Source organism: Lithobates pipiens, unplaced genomic scaffold (assembly GCF_037356315.1).
Source record: "Lithobates pipiens isolate NorthernLeopardFrog02 unplaced genomic scaffold, aLitPip1_a1.2 Scaffold_13, whole genome shotgun sequence".
In the NCBI taxonomy this organism is placed as follows: Eukaryota; Metazoa; Chordata; class Amphibia; order Anura; family Ranidae; genus Lithobates; species Lithobates pipiens.
Window position 1 is genome coordinate 488,066,934 of NW_027507718.1, and position 16,923 is coordinate 488,083,856.

Sequence of the window (16,923 nt, forward strand, 5' to 3'; positions counted from 1 at the left end):
AGAGACTGCAGTGACCCAAATCGCTAGCTATTTGGACCACAAAAGTTATTTTCAGGACTGGTATAGGTGTTAGGTGTAGTTCAGGATATAGGTTTGAGGCACTGCTGTGCTACTGATTTTTGCAGCAGCCTGTCTTTTGTCAGTGTAGAGAGAGGGACAGGATGCTGTGTGCTGCAGGGACAGTCAGTTTATTGAAGTTATTGTTCCAGCAGCCTCTGTTTTGTCAGTTTAAATAGGGACAGGCAGGAAGCTGTGTGTGAGGCAGTGAGGGACAGTCAGTTTAATCAGTAGCTGTTACTATTAGGTCCACAAAGGTTCTTTTCAGGACTGGTATGGTAATAGGCTTGTACATGTATAATATTCTTCCTTCCAAATATACAAAGAATATTATACTTGACTGCTACCCTTCTGCTGCAGTAGTCCTTTATCAGTATAGGGACTGAGGTACAGTCTGCTAATCATTCACAACCTACTTGTTCCACAAAGGTCCTTATAAGGACTGGTAAGGTCTAGGGTACTACAGTACATAGGGTTGGGTGAGGTACAGTCTGCTATTCCTTAAGGACTGGTATAGGTCCACAATTTTTTTATAGGGTTGAGGTGCACTACTGCTGACTGCTGCCCTTCTGCTGCAGTAGTCCTTTATCAGTATAAGGACTGAGGTACAGTCTGCTAATCATTCACAACCTACTAGTTCCACAAAGGTCCTTATAAGGACTGGTAAGGTCTAGGGTACTACAGTACATAGGGTTGAGTGAGGTACAGTCTGCTATTCCTTAAGGGCTGGTATAGGTCCACAATACATAGGGTTGAGGTGCACTACTGCTGACTGCTGCCCTACTGCTGCAGTAGTCCTTTATCAGTATAGGGACTGAGGTACAGTCTGCTAATCATTCACAACCTACTTGTTCCACAAAGGTCCTTATAAGGACAGGTAAGGTCTAGGGTACTACAGTACATAGGGTTGAGTGAGGTACAGTCTGCTATTCCTTAAGGACTGGTATAGGTCCACAATACATAGGGTTGAGGTGCACTACTGCTGACTGCTGCAGTAGTCCTTTATCAGTATAGGGAGTGAGGTACAGTCTGCTAATCATTCACAACCTACTAGTTCCACAAAGGTCCTTATAAGGACTGGTAAGGTCTAGGGTACTACACTATATAGGGTTGAGTGAGGTATAGTCTGCTAATCCTTAAGGACTGGTATATCACGGTGCTGGTGTCAGTGCTTTATGTCACGCTGCTGATGTCAGTGCTCTCTATCACAGTGCTGGTGTCAGATCACTCTATCACGGTGCAGGTGTCAGTGCTCTATATCATGGTGCTGGTGCTGGTGATCATCTCCTGCACCCTCTTCTTTGCCTACCCTGACCTTCCCTCGCCTCCATTGTCTCAAGAGTCCTGAATTGTCAGAATTTCACATATAATAAAAGAATGCTTGAAGTTGTCGATCCCAGATTCACCTCATACATGTGTTATGTCATTGGCCATGTGGTGGGACTATGTGTGCACAGCTAGTAATTATTTTGTGGCTGCAAATATGACCTGTAGGTTTGTAAAGTTCACCATCCCTGTGCTGTACTGACTTCCTCCTGGGGCTGCTTATTATGAGGGACTCCCACCATCCATGTGCTATGCTGACTTCCTCCTGGGGCTGCTTATTATGAGGGGCTCCCACCATCCCTGTGCTGTGCTGACTTCCTCCTGGGGCTGCTTATTATGAGGGGCTCCCACCATCCCTGTGCTGTGCTGACTTCCTCCTGGGGTTGTACCTCTGCTGTGCATATTATGACGGGCTCCGACCATCCCTGTGCTATGCTCATTATGAGGCGCTCCCACCATCCATGTGCTGTGCTGACTTCCTCCTGGGGCTGCTTACGGTGCAGGTGTCAATGCTGTATGTCACGCTGCTGATGTCAGTGCTCTCTATCACGGTGCTGGTGTCAGTGCTGTATATCACAGTGGTGGTGTCAGTGCTTTATGTCATGCTGCTGATGCCCATGCTCTCTATCATGGTGCTGGTGTCAGATCACTCTATCACGGTGCAGGTGTCATTGCTGTATGTCATGCTGCTGATGTCAGTGCTCTCTATCACGGTGCTGCTGTCAGTGCTGTATATCACGGTGCTGGTGTCAGTTCTTTATGTCACGCTGCTGATGTCAGTGCTCTCTATCATGGTGCTGGTGTCAGATCACTCTATCACGGTGCAGGTGTCATTGCTGTATGTCACGCTGCTGATGTCAGTGCTCTTTATCACAGTGCTGGTGTCAGATCACTCTATCACGGTGCAAGTGTCATTGCTTTATGTCACGCTGCTGATGTCAGTTCTCTCTATCACGCAGCTGGTGTCAGATCACTCTATCATGGTGCAGGTGTCATTGCTGTATGTCACACTGCTGATGTCAGTGCTGTATATCACGGTGCTGGTGTCAGTGCTGTATATCATGGTGCTGGTGTCATTGCTGTATGTCACGCTGCTGGTGATCATCTCCTGCACCCTCTTCTTTGCCTACCCTGACCTTCCCTCTCCTCCATTGCCTTCATGCACTCCACAGTCCTGAATTGTCACAATTTCACATATAAAAAAAGAATGCTTGTAGTTGTCGATCCCAGATTCACCTCATACATGTGTTATGTCATTGGCCATGTGGTGGGACTATGTTTGCACAGCTAGTAATTATTTTGTGGCTGCAAATTTGACCTGTAGGTTTGAAAAGTTCACCTCCAATTGAAGTCAATGGGGCCCGTCGTGTACGTTATGGTTCGCGAAACGTCCCGTCGGAAGTTCGTCCATCACTATTAAACATAAGGAAATTTCTCAAATTCTTTAGACATTAAAATTTAATAAATCCCTCAGACCTCATGGTTTATCTGACGTTTTTTTTTTATAAAAAAATATGCTGATGTTTTAATACCTAATTTAATCTTATATTTTAACCATCTAAGAGAAGGAAATATTGTTCTGAATAATGAAAACATAGCATTTATTAGCGTTATTCTCAAACTTCCATAAAGATCATACTGAAATCTCAAACTATAGACCTATAACCATAATTAACTGCGATCTTAAAGTTCTTCTGAAAAACTTAGTGTTACAGCTTAATTCTTTCTTAGAACATGTAGCGCTGGAATTTTTGCCATGTTTTGCCATATAATGCTATTAATAGGACCATGTTAATAGATTGGTATTTGGCTCCCTCTACTGGTATGCAATGGAAAAGACTTGTTTAACTATTAGATAACAGCTAAGCAGGAAGTGACTTAATTGTTTTACTTACTGTGAAAGGACTCAACTACCCACAATGCCCATTCACCTACCCATGAACACTGAGTGGCCGAACTGCATGCTGGGTAGGTAATTAAAGGCCCGGTGTGGCCATTTTCTGTCTCTTCTTGCTAGGACGTGTGGCCTGCCTACAGGGATCTGTGGGTGTGCGTTTGAAGAGCCTTGGCCTGCATCTTGCGGAGTGGAACAGCAACCACTGAGAGTGTCTTACCACAGTGTGCTGGAGCAGCCGTGTGATCTGACCAGAGTGTCCAGAACACCTAACGGAGCCAAACAACCGTCCTGGTCATCTTGCGGAGCGGTGCAGTGTGACGGAGCTGGCTGGCAGCAGGACTGAGACCACCAGAGTGGAGGCATCCAGTTATTCAGGCCTGGTGTGGTGAGAGGGCTGTTGCCCAGAAGTTATATACAGCACTTCACACACTTAGTCTAATCTCATAGCATTGATAAGACCTGCAGTCCCATGGAACAGTCCTTTCAATTAGACTGTGCTCAGATAGGCCTCAAAGCCTTTACTAACAATTGACTGACGGTGGGGGTACATTCCCAGGAAAGGAGCTTATAAGTGCATTGCACAATGGAAGTTGCTGTTGTTAATTACTTTACGTCACATTACCATCTGCAAACCCTACAGAATACAAATACTGCAGTATAATGGCTAGCTGAATAAAAAAGACAAGAGACTATATCATTTACTGTAAGGCCTTACAGTGTTGCCACTACATATAAAGATCTGCATTTACCACAGCTCTTGAGTAATTACATTGTGTTACATTGTTTTGCTAGCACTGTATTGTGTGGTGCAGTTTTAAAGTGTCTGCATGGCCGTTGCTGGAAGTGGGAAGGTACCCAGTGCCAAGAGTTTATCGCTCTGAGCATTAGTCCCACTTGGAGATGCGCCTGCAGGGGTAATTTAAGTAACCCTTGAGTATAGCCATTTACAAACACTCATCTCAGTATTGTGCCAAACTTGTGTGCTGATATAATTATTGTACTTATTGTTTAAACTTGCTTCAGTAAATTTATGTGTACAATTGTTGTGAGGCTTGTTCATTCTCCTAGCAGGTAGAGCAGCGTATACTCAGGTAACAACAAAAGGTGAAATGTATGTAACCTGTTATTATTGAATTGCTCTTTGTTATTGGGGCTTCGCACCAACCCTGTTACACAGCTGTGTCAAGCGGGTTGAGCCAAATAATTGGGGGTGGAAAAGCAGAGTACAGGCCCATTCAATTACCAGCAGCTCCTTCGGGGGCAAGTGCTACAACATTATATTCATAAGGATCAATCGGGTTTTATCAGATGACGACAAACATCAGATCAAATCCGCCGATCCTTAAACCTTATGTAGCACTGATCCCCGAAGGAGCTGCTAATTTGAGTTGGGCCTGTACTCTTTTGAGAAACCCACCTTCTATGTAACTCTGTCCCCTTGGCAAAGCTGTGGTGCAATAATAATACAGTACAATAGAAACAGTATAAGGTACCTGTATCGATCCCTCAGGATCCTCTGGCTCCACCTGGTGGAGAAAGACAGTAGGCCACACACTTGTACTCTTAACCAAAAATACTTTTATTGAAAGTATAACAAATAAGTGATTACAGGGATTGCACTGTTGTCCCAACATAGAACGATCAACAATCAGATACAATGAGCAATATGCAAGTATGATATTATCTAGACCTGGGAGCTCCCCTTACTTTAAGTCTATGTGATGCCTCACTTAAAGTATTTCCTCCTTTATCTTCTTTCTTTTCTAGCTTAAATGATTCCTCAGGTAATTGTAATCCAAAGGGGTAAGTGAAGAAAGTTAACTCAGAATGCTCCAGATATAACTCCAAGAACTTGTAATCACACTTGGGCGCTAAAGGGAACTGGGCCTCAAACCTATTAAATGTCAGTTGCTCAAATACGCTTCTGTAGAACAGCAGGTTCCAGCGAGGCCTGTGAGTGAGACTAACTGCGTGCAATAGTGTTAAATGATGGGCCGTAACCCGCTCACCCACTGGATCAAAGTTCGGGGTGATTGCTTTGGTGCAATAACTGCAGCTTGTTCCCGCTTAGGCCAGACCAGATGCTCTGTGTTGCTCCGCTGACTGGATTTGGTCTTCCGCTACTCTGACAAGCATCTCCGAACCTCGTCAATCTGATCACCAGCTCTACAGGCTCTATCAAGTCACCTCACAAACAGTCCGGCTTGCACTCCGCAGTGACTGTCTGCCAATGTGTCAGAGAATCTTGCACACACAGTTCCACACAGGCAGGCAGCGTGGTCCCAAGAGACCAAATATGGCCGCTGCAGCTCCTTTTATCCCCTACCCAGCATGCACTGCATATAAGAGTGTTCATAGGTAGGTCACACGCACTCCTGGGTAACAAAGGTCAAATCTCTTGTCAAAACAAACATCACTTCCTATGAAAGTCTTTTATGTTTTAAAATCACTATATCTGTGCATTACCAGATTGTGTCAGTAGATGGCTCCAAACACTGAGCCATCTAAATGTCCACAGCTTTTACATTGATATAAACATAACTAAATGAATACACAAGTATGTCCCCGCTACACTTATTTGGGCTGTCCATTCACATTGGCACTCCCCATTAATTCGCCAAGTTATGTTATTATCATTGGACCTTCACAAGGCCTTTGATAGTTTGTCCTGGGATTATTTGTTCACAGTGTTAAAAACTATGCAATTTCCTTGTTGTGCATTCTATATGCTCTATACCACTGCACTGCACACATTCTTGGTTGTGAACAAGCAAGTTATCGCTTGTGAAATGTCTACCATTGCCTGTACTGTATCTGTCTGAACCTTTTGACAATAATGCTGACATCGAGATAATTTGGAGTTCCAGTGTGCAATCAATTCCTTGTTTTTTTACACATTCTTCTTAAGGGTTATAAATCAGGCTCCATATTTATACAACATGGTTTAACACAAGGTTGTCCTTATCGCCCCTTCTATTTGCGATTATAATAGAACCACTTGCTATAGCTATACGTGATCATCCAAATATTAACCACTTAAGCCCCGGACCAATTTGCAGCCAAAGGACCAGGCCCCTTTCTGCGATTCGGCACTGCGTTGGTTTAACTGACAATTGCGTGGTCGTGGGACGTGGCTCCCAAACAAAATTGGCGTCCTTTTTTCCCACAAATAGAAGTTTCTTTTGGTGGTATTTGATCACCTCTGCGGTTTTTATTTTTTGCGCTATAAACAAAAATAGAGCGACAATTTAAAAAAAAAATTCAATATTTTTTACTTTTTGCTATAATAAATATCCCCAAAAAATATATAAAAAAACGTTTTGACACAAAAATGTGTCAAAAATGTTCGATGTGTCCGCCATAATGTCACAGTCACAATAAAAATCGCTGATCGCCGCCATTACTAGTTAAAAAAAAAGTATATTAATAAAAATGGCATAAAACTATCCCCTATTTTGTAAACGCTCTAACTTTTGCGCAAACCAATCAATAATCGCTTATTGCGTTTTTTTTTACCAAAAATATGTAGAAGAATATGTACCGGCCTAAAATGAGGGAAATTTTTTTTTTATATATATTTTTGGGGGATATTTATTATAACAAAAGGTAAAAAAGAATGCATTTTTTTCAAAATTGTTGCTCTATTTTTGTTTATAGCGCAAAAAAATAAAAAACACAGGGGTGATCAAATACCACCAAAAGAAAGCTCTATATGTGGGAAAAAAAGGACGTAATTTTTGTTTGGGAGCCACTTTGCATGACCGCGCAATTGTCAGTTAAAGCGACGCAGTGCCGAATCGCAAAAAGTGGTCTGGTCTTTGTCCAGCAAAATGGTCTGAGGCTGAAGTGGTTAAATGGGATTTTACTTTTTATTTCTTTTGAAATGTTATTTTTGCTTCAGCATGTTCTATGCATGCTACAGATGCGTGACTTTACATGCAGACTAAGGGGACCCCCTCCTATATTTAAAGACATTTTTCATTTTTATTGTTGCACTTATAGCATCATTAAAAGCACTGCTCCTGAAATAACTATAGTTTGTAAAGAAAATGTTTTCATTGTCCCCATGGGCAGTACCCAGATCCCTATACCCCTTTTATTGCCAATTACTTGCATATAAGCCTTCAAAATTAGCACTTTTAATTGTTCCAGTTCAGCTCCCATAGACTTCAATGGGGTTCGCCGTTTAGGTTCAAACTTTTCCCCTCTTCCAGGGTTCTACTGTGAACCGAACAAGGGGGGCTGTTCGGCCCGTCTCTTCTGGTGGTGACACATACACATATGGCTTTTTGCTTTTAAATGGAGTTCTTGGAGAATCTACCTCATGAGAGAAAAATAACTTTTAGTTCCCATTACTCCTGCTGGTGCTCCATTAATTGTTAGGAGTGATGTGATATTTTGGTATTGTAATGTTCGGGGGACCAGGTAGACCGCAGGACACAGGCTTTTCATACAACAAACGGTTTATTAACTTAAATAGCTTTACAGCAGCCAAAAACAAAAGGAAAAAGATTTGTAGTCTCACCGACTTGCAAAGTCCAGAACAGCTGTCCTTATCAGAAACAGAGCTTGGTCTTGATGGCAGGTAGCTTCCCCTGCCAGGAGCCTTACAAACAGGACACTGCTGTCCACTTCATTTGCTGCAACCCAAAACAAACGCCAAACACCATCCACCATGTGTTCTCCACTCCTCCACACCCATCTACAACTTCCTGTCTTGCCTTTTAAAGACACTTCCTCTAACAGGTGGGTTAATCAATTTTCATTCCCTAAAGAGAGCACAACCCAAACAGAGGGGAAATATAGCGTCCTTCCAGGACCCAGCCACGGCGTCCATTACAGTATATATTTGATATTGGAGTTATTTATATGGTGTGAATAATAAATAGGCTGCTATGGCCATTTATACTCCAAAATTAAGGTGTGGTCTCATCATTTTAGAAGGGTAAGAAATGGGGATGTTGGAGTACAAGTGGTATAGCAGTAAGAGGCAGGTTGGGTACCTTGAACTACACTGGTCATGACACATACACATATGGATTTTTGCTTTTAAATGGAGTTCTTGGAGAATCTACCTCATGAGAACAAAATAACTTTTAGTTCCCATTACTCCTGCTGGTGCTCCATTGATTGATAGGAGTGATGTGAAATGTCTGGTACTACTTTAGGGTATAGTGAGAATATAATTTACCTCCCTTCTTCCTGGGTGACAGATCTGGTGTTTGGCAACTGACCACTCAGTGCTGTAAGATGGTCAAAGTCCTCAGCCTTGTGTAAGCTCCTAAAAGGGTAGCAGTGAGCATAATCAGGGTTCCTTCTCACTGATTCCAGTACTAAGCAAAGCTGCAGGGAAGTAAAGAGTTTAAGGTTTGGGGGCCAGCTGAACCTATTGTTTTGCCTTGTCTGTATGAGTGACAAAAAATTTATGAAAGGGGAAGGAGGTTTTTGTACAGCTTTGTATCACTGTGTGAGAAGGGAACGTGCGTACTGATGACAATAATACACCCCTACATCATCTTCTGCAAAACCTTTGACGGTAAGAGTGAATTCTCTCCCAGATCCGGATCCAATAAACTTCTCAGGAATTCCAGAGAACCTTTTTACAGCATCGTATATAAGACCTCTACAATTTTGTCCTGGTCTGTGCTGGGTCCAAGCTAAGGCATCAACCTTCCATCCATCATGATAAATACTTTCACTGACTTTACAAGAGAAAATGACATCTTCTCCTGGAGACACAGTTATATAACCTGGAGACTGAGTCACCGTGATCTCTGCACAACATCCTGTACCAAAAAATAAGATAAAAATGTATTTTTAGAAGCATTCTTCTATTGTAATTATGATTTCTAATAGATGTCCCTATTAGTCCCCAAAAAGTCTCAAGGTCTATACAAGCTTATCATACCTAAAATGTGAAGATACAGCACACAGAGCAGAAATGTCAGAGGAAACATCTTGAGGTCTCTTGACTTTCACACACATATGGATCATTGACTTTGGAGCTGGTTATATCACATGAAATCTATAGGGAAATAACCTCCGAGTTTCTTTATGCAAATCTGAAATGATGCAAATGAGACAGCTATAGAAAAGAAAAGGCAAAAAGATAAATTGACAGCTGAAGTATATACTTTAAGTGTAATCTCTGTTACCTATCTAATATTGCAACTTTGTTCAGCTAGTTTTCTAATGCAGACACCCCTCTTAAACAACCTTCCATTATCTGATTTCCATTTACAAGTTTAGCCACTTCAATACTGGGCACTTTTACCCCCTTCCTGCCGAGGCCAATTTTCAGTGCTCTCACACTTTGAATAACAATTGCGCGGTCATGTACCGCTGAACCCATATGAAATATTTATAATTTTTTTTTCACACCAATCAAATAGAGCTTTCTTAGGTTTTCTTTGGTTTCTAAGGTTCTTAGGTTTCTAAGGTTTGCTTAGTTTCTGTTGGAAAATTTTGTGAAATAAGTAATTTTTCTCCTTCACTGATGTGCGCTGATGTGGCTGCAATGATGAGCACTGATGAGATGGCACTGAAAGGCACTGATGAGGTGGCACGCGACGAGGAGTCACTAATATGCAGCACTAATGGGTATTAATAGGTGGCACTAATATGCAGCACTAATGAGCACTGATAGAGGGCACTGATGGGCTCTGATAGGTGGCCCTTATGGGTACTGATAGGCAGCACTTATAGGCAATAATAAGTGGCACAGATAGGGGTCACTGATGGACACTGAAAGGCAGCACTTATAGGCAATAATAAATGGCACGGATAGGCGGCACTGATGGGTACTGAAAGGCAGCACTGATTTGCATCACTGATGGGCACAATTTGGCATCACTGATTGGCCACAGATTGGCTTTACTGATGGACACTGACTAGCTTCACTGCTGGGCGCTGTTGGGGCTGCACTGATAATCAGGAAATGCGGCTGATCGGCTCCCCCCTCCTCACCCTCTGTCAGTGTGAGGTGAGGAGAGCCAATAACCAGCATTTCCCTGTTTACATGTGATCAGCTGTAAGTGGACACTGTAAAATTAGCAAGAAACAGCCGCGCAAAAAAGAAACCTTTAGGGCCAAAACAGATCATAAAGAGTATAAAATAAGAGAATTAATTACCTGTCGGAGTACCTACGTAACTTATGTTATAGAGTGCCCGTGTAATCTGCAATAAGTGGGTAAGACCACACGCCCCCTTTTTGTTAGGATTAGGGAACATATTAAAAATATTAAAAAAGGCTTCCCAAATCACAATCTATCCTGTCATTTTGACGAGTTCCATCAAAGAGACCCATCAGGGCTAATTTTTTATGGGATAGACTGTGTTAAGGGCAACTGGAGGGGAGGAAACAAAACCACTTTGATCTCGCAAAATGAAACCGCATGGATATACAGGTTGGGGTCCCTCGCGCCGCGGGGCCTCAACCTGGTTATAGATTTAAATTGCTTTATAGCCAAACCTTAAATAACCTCCCCTCCTCTTTATGATAGTTTACAGTTCATAATTTATTACAGATAAATATTATATATACCCCTCCTGTGTGGGACACATTAATGCTAGCCAGCATCTATAGCCTCATGACATATATATGAGATATTCTATTTCATTTCATATATATGATTTTTATTTGTATTTACTGCTTTTGCTTTTTGCTTTTTGCTTTTTCCTTTTTCCTAGTTATTTTTAATATTATTATTATTATTATTATTATTATTTTTATCTTTTTTCTTTTTCTCTTTTGTCTTTTTTGCCCATGGTTTGGAAGAGAAAGAAAAATAATTATATATACCTTTTCAGATATACAATTTTTACCGTATAGTATCTGGATTCCAATGAGGTAATGAAGGGCTGTGATGAAGGTCTGGGACACAAATTTTTGCTAATGTCACCCGTATTCATCATTTTTTTAAGAAAATCTCTGGGTGTCCCATATATATATAAAAAATGCCCTAACCTAGAGGGGTAGATTTATATATTTATTTTTATTTTTTAAATGGTTATTATGCATTTTTAAGTCATTATTATATTTTTCGTTTGGCTTTCTTCTTTCATATCTTTGTTTCTTCCTATGAAACTTCCCTGGTGTATAGTTAATAACAAAAAATATATTTTTTTCCAAGTTCCCCCTTAGACATACCACCTTTACTGGTCAATATCTGAATTGTGACAAAGTATAAACTACGTGAATAGGTTTATATAATTTGTCCGTTTCCCTATAGTATGGTATGCTCACTCCGCCTCCCAGATTTTGATTGGTTGTCACGAACGGGAGTAATGAATATGCAGGTTTTCCCTATAGTCTTGTATGCTCACTCCACCTCCCAGACTCTGATTGGTTGTTACGAATGGGAGTAATGATTATGCCGTTTTTTAAGTCTCTTTATTTTCCTATTTATTGCGTAGTGTGTAGTGGCGTGGCACCGCCGCTGAAGACGTCAATGACGAAATGCGTTCGACGGAGTTACGCACACTACGTCACTTCCGGGTCGCCTACGGTGGTTGGAACGCAGTTGGAGCGCACACTGCGCATCCACTGAGCGGACCCCGCAGTGTGTTTTTATGAGATTCGCTATTAAGGGCTCTATCCTAGGGGAATTTATAAATGTGATTTTCTGCAAACTGAACTATTCTGAAAATACTGTTCACTTTTAGTGGAGTGATTTGCGAAGCACAACTCAGGATTGATCCCGTTCCCTCCGGGCTAGATAGCCATTAGTGTATACTTTCACCTGCGTTTTTTTGTATTTTTATTTTTATTAGTTATTTTTAATTTTTTACATTTATATATTTTTTTGATTTTTTATTTATCTTTTTGGGGTTGATATATAAGAAATGGTTCAATGACCCACGAAGCCTATGTCAAGTGGAAGTTTTGGACTGTTTTCCATATTGATTACCATTTTTCAATTCAAGAATATATGAACTTTGTTTTTTGTGGAAATAAACGTTTTTTTAAATATATCATTAGCATCTCCTTTAAATTTCACATACATATTACACTATGGAGACTATAATTTTTTTCCTATGAGGGCAAAATGGAATTCCGTTCTGGATACGAATGACCACACAGCATATGGGCCAAGGAGCTGGATTTCCTCAAGGCTGATTTAAAGGCGAAGTACCCCTGTAGGGGTGTATTCTTCTGGTGAGTGGGGAACCTTGTGGGGGAGCACGGAAGTCACTTTGAAGAATTTACAACAAGCACTAAAGTCACCTTATGAACATCTACTGTTGGATTTGCACAACAGAAGATTTTTTGACAGTGGACACTATAGACTTTTTTGTGGGGTCTTTTTATCTTTTTCTTTTATTATTAACTCTTTTCTTATTGCTTTGGTTTTTATTTTTATTTTTGATGGGTATTTTTATTTATTTGTTATTTTTATTGTGATTTACTTTTTACCTTTTTTCTTAGTTGGGTATTTTTTGGGTGCACTTTGTTAGGTAATATATATATTTTTTTTGATTGGGGTACATGTTTACAGTAATTTGCACTTTAGAATCTTAATCGTCTTACCTGTTTCAATTTGCACTTTATACATATGTTTCACTTTTCATATATTTGCACTTTCAAACTAGACTTGTTTACAAATTTAGCTGATGAGTTGTTGGATAAGCCACATGTATTAATACTCATGCGACTTTAAGGTCAAAGCCGCATTGAGTATCACAGTTGTTATTCAGATAGTATTTTTTCACATAACACTTTCTTTTTTTGGAAAATTATAATTCTTTTAACACGGATGTAAAACACATATATATTATAGTAGATAAGGTCACACTTACTATATTTTTGTTTGAATCGCAAAGGGTCAATTTATGCGATTTTAAATGTGAACCGCAAGGGCTTTCACATTGTTTAGTCTTTATAGAGCCTTTGCAACTAGTGGGTTTGAAATTATTGAACTGTGTTTCTTCTGATAGAAAGTCAATATCTCCATGGGGTGGAAATTTGACATCTAAGATTACTGTTTGAAATACAGGATAGTTCATAGAATAAGTTAATGTAATATTGGATTTGTTGGCATTATCAGGGTTTCCCACCAAAATATACTCTTTTTTTGGGATTTTGTAATTATCTTATAATATTTTTCTAACAAGAGGTAGCGCCAGATACCCTAGTTCTTTAGGTTTTGTTTATTAATGTGGAAACCCCGTGTGGGGACTTTCTTCGTTTGGGGGGCTGCAACCTAATTTTTTGAGCCTATTTTTTGGTTCTATCCATCCTCTACCTGGAACACAGTAGCCCGGTTTCTCCAACATTTATAATCATATGGGTAAAGAGCAGCATCATTGGTTCTTTACAGAGATCGGGGTGGCGGCATGTCCCAGGGACACAGTGCGCCTGCGATCGTCTCGCTGCGCTTCCTCATGGGTGCGCAAGCGTGGTGGGACTGAGGAGACATCATATGACGTCACCCCAGAACAAGAGAGCACCCTGTATAGATGGCAGGTGGTTAAAGAATAAAGTTCACCTTCAGGAAGATGTTACATGTTCTACGTGTTTTTTTAGAGTGGAACATGTAACATGTTCCCACTTCTGCAGTGGTATGGCAATCTGAGCTTTCACTGTGACAGCAGTACAGGGAGAATTTCCCAAAACCCACTGTCACTCTGCCCACACGGCCACGTCATTCATTCACAGAGTTCTGTCAATGAATGAACTACATGTACTGACATCCAATTCAGCTGTCAGCTTAAAAGCATGAACTTTAAATAAAACAACTATAATGCATTTTCTCTTGGGAAGTTGCCTCAGAGCACTGCCCCAGCTGTCTGGGGATCCTTTATCATTTTTTAAATGTTTATTTGTAAAACAATGTTAGGGCTCAGCCCTTCCTTCTCTGAGCTGGCAGCTCAGCTGTTGGCTAATTGTCAGCTCCCATCTCTTTCCACAGGTACCCAGCTGTTAATAATCCTGCTCGTCAGTCCTACCTACTTAAGCCATCCAGTCCGGAGGAGCTCTGCCTTCGCCTTGGTCAAATCACAAGAAACATCTCCTGCGTTGCTGTTTAAAGACTGGTTTTGCTGACATCCCTTCTGGCTCCTGATCCTGCTTGCTGTTCCACTACTTTGATCCCTGACTTCTGCTTGGCTGAATATCCATTTCTGTTACTGACCTTTGGCTATGTTTTGAATATGTTTGTTCTTTTTAGTTTTATTATTAAACAAGTGTGATTCAACTGCACTCTGTCTCGGGCTGATTTCATGGTTTCTGACAAACAAGTATTGTATGATTATAAAACAAAAAAACAACTCTATTTTTGCCTGAAATGTCGATCCAGTGCGGTGGCACATTGGTTCCTATGATAGACAGCACACTGGTGACATCTATCATAGGAGGCGAGACTTCGTCTGAGGACAGCAGCCGCTTGGGGCAAACAGGAGATCCCTGCTCTGTATAATCCATCTCCTCTCCTCTAGGTAAGGATGAGCTTCTGGACACTGAACAGGCTGAGCTGCTGAGCACTGAACAGGCTGAGCTTCCGGGTACTCAACAGGCTGATCTTCTAGGCACTGAACAGGCTGAGCTTCTGGGCACTGAACAGGCTGAGCTGCTGGGCACTGAACAGACTGCATTGATAGGCACTGAACAGGCTGCATTGATGGGCACCGATCAGGTTGAATTGATGGGCACTGAACAGGCTGCATGTATGGGCACTGAACAGGATGCATTTATGGGCACTTAACAGGCTGAGCTGGTGAGCACTGAACAGGCTGCATTGATGGGCACTAGGGAGGCTGCATTGATGGACACTGGTAAGACTACATTGATGGACACTGGTGAGGCGGCACTGATGAGGCTGAGCTGATGGGCACTAGTGAGGCTGCATTGACGGGCACTGATCAGAATGCATTTATGGAGACTGGTGAAGCTGTACTGATGTGTTATGGATGAGGCTGAACTGATGGGCACTGGTGAGGCTGTATTGATGGGCAGTTGTGAAGCTGCACTGATGGGCACTGGTGGGGCTGTATTGATTGGCACTGGTGAGGCTTCGCTGATAGGCACTGATGAGGCTGCATTGATGGGCACTAGTGAGGCCGTATTAATGGACACTAGTGAGGCTGCATTGATGGACACTGATCAGCTTGCATTGATGGACACTGATCAGCTTGCATTGATGTACACTGATCAGGCTGCATTGATAGGCACTGATGAGGCTGCATTGATGGGCACTGGTGGGGCTGCAATGATGGACACTGGTGAGATTACATTGATGGACACTGGTGAGGCTGCATTGATGAGCACTGATCAGGATTCATTGATGGAGACTGGTGAGGCTGCACTGACGAGGCTGAGCTGATGGGCACTGGTGTGGCTGTATTGATAGGTACTCATGAAGCTGCACTGATGGGCACTGGTGAGGCTGTATTGATTGGCACTTGTGAGGCTGCACTGATGTGCATTGATGAGGCTGAGCTGATGGGCACTGGTGAGGCTGCATCGATGGGCACTGATGAGGCTACATTTATGGGCACTGATGAGGCTGAGCTGATGGGCACTGATGTGGCTGAGCTGATGGGCACTGGTAAGGCTTTATTGATGGGCACTGGTGAAGCTGCGCTGATGGGCACTGGTGAGGCTGCATTTATGGGCACTGGTGAGGCTGCATTTATGGGCACTGGTGAGGCTGCATTGATGGGCACTGGTGGGGCTGCACTGATGAATACTGGTGAAGCTGAGCTGATTGGCACTGGTTGGGCTGCGTTGATGGACACTGGTGATGCTGGTATGATTGGCACTGATCAAGCTGTATTAATGGGCACTGATGAAGCTGCATTGATGGACACTGGTGAGGCTGCATGGATGGAAACTGATCAGGTTGCATTGATGGGCACTGATCAGGCTTCACTAATGGGCACTGATGAGACTGCGCTGATGAGCACCGGTGAGTATAATACACTCTTGAAATGGGCTTTAAAATGCATGATTTTCCCTTTTATGAACAAAAAAATAATGACGCTATGCTAAGCTCTAATGGGTAGAGCCCTCTGATCCCTCCTGTATTGATTTGTATTGTAACTGTACTGTCTACCCCCATGTTGTAAAGCACTGTGCAAACTGTTGGCGCTATATAAATCCTGTATAATAATAATGCGGTTGGGCTGGTATAAAAAGGGTATGGGGCTGGTATGAAATGATTTCCAGAAATAACATATATATCATACAATCATTACATAAATACATACTATATATACTGCATATATCATTTGAGGAAAATATGCTTATAAAATAGTTTACTATTTGACAATAAAAAATAAAAAAAATGTCCCCGGATTTCATTTAAAAAATCTGGTAACCTTAACCTTGAATAAATTATGACAATTTGGGTTGCATGTGAAAAGCCCAGTGAAGTGCAAGAATGAAAATACTGTGCAAAAGTGCAATATAAATCAAAATCATATTATGATGAATATAAAGTCCATAAAAAAGTGACAATAAAGTAATGTGCTGGATGCTCCACAAAGAATACCCACTTCAAAAAGTGTTCACATGTAGCAAGATGTGCTCCTAAGTGAAAGCAGACGGCCTCTTACCCAAACAAGTGGATCTCAGTTACAGAGATCAGAGACAGCCTGCACTCAATATCGAAGGTTTGGGGTTGGTTTCTCAGAAAGCATGTCT